At 41.9% G+C, this 2,518-nt stretch overlaps 1 non-coding gene across 1 annotated transcript; it reads left to right on the top strand.

Moving 5' to 3' along the window:
* The first annotated feature begins 2,064 nt into the window (after positions 1-2,064).
* On the top strand, positions 2,065-2,171 carry LOC141680642 (small nucleolar RNA R71). The gene has a single exon (XR_012558378.1). It is a non-coding gene; the product is annotated as a small nucleolar RNA R71 (small nucleolar RNA).
* Positions 2,172-2,518: the final 347 nt, after the last annotated feature.

The following is a 2,518-nucleotide window of genomic DNA, read 5'->3' as shown; positions in this document are numbered from 1 at the left end:
AAATAGGATATTTGAAGGCTTGTTACCTTCCTCTAGCAGAATTTTATGCATGTAATAAGAAGGGCTGATTTCCTTGATATCTGCTATAGTCCAGCCAATTCCCGATTTGAACTCTCTCAGAATCCTCAGAAGCTTGTCCTCGTCACTACCTGATAGGTCAGATGCAATAATATCAGGAAAAGTAGATGCATCACCTAAAAATGCATACCTCAAATGCTCAGGTAAAGGCTTAAGCTCAAGAGTGGGAGCTTCCACAATAGATGGCTTGAGGCGTTTAGGAGCTTTGTTTAATTATTCCATTCCAAGAGATTCAAAAGGCATATCAATTTTCCTCTTCCAGGGAGAAGCATTCAAATATTGCAATTGTTCTTCACTGCCGTCATCTTCACTATCTGAATTTCCCATTAAGGCTTTTTCTAAGGCATCGGACCTTAGCAATTGATCAAGTTCTAAAGTAACCACTCAATCGACCAACTCCACCTTTAAGCACTCCTCATTTTCCGTAGGGAATTTCATAGCATTGAGCACATTAAAAGTTACATCCTGATCCATCACACGCATTGTGAGCTCACCATTCTGCACATCTATCAAGGTTCAGCCAGTTTCCAAGAAAGGTCTTCCCAAGATTATGGGAATCTTCTTATCCTCCTCGAAAACAAGAATGACGAAATCAGCAGGAAAGATGAGTTTATCAACCTTGACGAAGACATCCTCCACAATCCCTCGCGAATATGTAATAGAACGGTCGGCCAACTGCAAGGTCATATAAGTCGGTTTTGGATCAGTTAAGTCCAACTGCTTGAAGATTGACAAAGGCATCAAATTGATGCTAGCTCCCAAGTCACATAAGCATCTGTCAAAAGACACTTTTCCAATAGTACACGGAATAGTGAAGCTTCCTGGATCTTTAAGCTTCAGAGGCAGCTTTTGCTGTAGCACATCACTACATTCCTTCGCGAGAGCGACAGTCTCTAAATCATCTAGCTTCACCTTTTGAGAGAGAATACCTTTCATAAACTTTGCATAACTAGGCATTTGCTCAAGTGCCTTAGTGAAAGGTATATTGATATGAAGTTTCTTGAACACCTCCAGAAACTTCTTAAATTGCTTGTCCAGCTTTTTCCTCTGCAGCCGCTTAAGAAAAGGCGGTGGAGGATAGATCTGTTTATCCCATATATTACCCTCAGGAGGAGTGTGCTCAACAGTAGTCTTCCTTGATTCTAATTCTATTTTCTGCTGCTCTACTTCTTTCTCAGCCCCAGTTTCCTCAGTCAACGCTTGAGTTTGTTCGGAATTCGCAACCTTTCCAGACCTCAAAGTGATTTCTTTTACCTGCTCCTTAGCTTCCCTCTTTCCTGGCACTTCAGTGTCACTAGGTAGTGTACCAGGATGATGATTTAGCAAGGCATTGGCAATTTGCCCAATTTGATTTTCCAAGGTTCTGATAGAAACAGCTTGACTCTTACACATAAGCTTCAACTCCTCTAATTCAGATTTTTCATTGGCTTGTTGCAGCTGTAGTTGTTGTTTTGGTGTATATTGTAGTTGCTGAAAACCAGGGGGTTATATTGCTTAGCTGGATACGGCTGATAAGGCTGTTGAACCGCATTCTGAGTGTTGCTCCAACTGAAATTAAGATGATTGTGGTTGTTGGGATGATAAGTGGCTGGCACAGGTTGCTGTGAGCGCTGAAAATTGCTCACGAACTGAGCTGAGTCACTAGAGATTGTGCACTGATCAGTCTCATAGGCACCGGCACAAAGTTCACAGACACTAGCGATTTGATTAACTCCATAATTAGCCAAAGTGTCCACCTTCATCGTCAAAGCCTTAAGTTAGGCAGCTATAGCAGTTGCTGTATCTAACTCCAGAATTCTTGCTACCTTTCCCTGGGTTAGTCTTTGGGAAGGATTCTGGTACTCATTAGCAGCCATCAGTTCAATAAGTTAATAAGCTTCATCGTAGCTCTTAGCCCACAAGGCTCCTCCTGATGCTTCATCGAGCATGAGTCTAGAAGTAACACCCAATCCATTGTAGAAACATTTGATAATCATCCAATCAAGCATGCCATGGTGTGGGCACTTCCTTAGCATCTCCTTATATCGATCCCAAGCCTTACACAGAGATTCTCCAGTTTGCTGAATAAACTGAGTAAGAGCATTCCTGATTGTAGCAGTCTTCGCCATAGGGAAGAATTTAGTGAGAAACTTTTGAGCAAGATCTTCCCAAGTGGTGATAGAACCTGCTCGTAGAGAATGTAACCAACACTTAGCTTTATCCCTCAGAGAGAATGGGAAGAGTCGCAGCTTAATAGCATCTTAGTCACATCATTGAACTTGAAAGTGTCACAAATCTCAATGAAATCCCTGATGTGCATGTTGGGGTCTTCAGTAGGAGAACCCCCAAACTGAACTGAGTTTTGTATCATCTGAATCGTGCTTGAATTGATCTCATAAGTGTAAGCCCATATGGCTGGCCTGATGATGCTTGACTGAATGTCATTGATCTTAGGCTAAGA

The sequence above is a fragment of the Apium graveolens genome, chromosome 1, assembly GCF_009905375.1.
Source record: "Apium graveolens cultivar Ventura chromosome 1, ASM990537v1, whole genome shotgun sequence".
Taxonomy (NCBI): domain Eukaryota; kingdom Viridiplantae; phylum Streptophyta; class Magnoliopsida; order Apiales; family Apiaceae; genus Apium; species Apium graveolens.
Note: the sequence above shows the minus strand (reverse complement) of the source record. Positions and strands in the feature narration are given on the sequence as shown.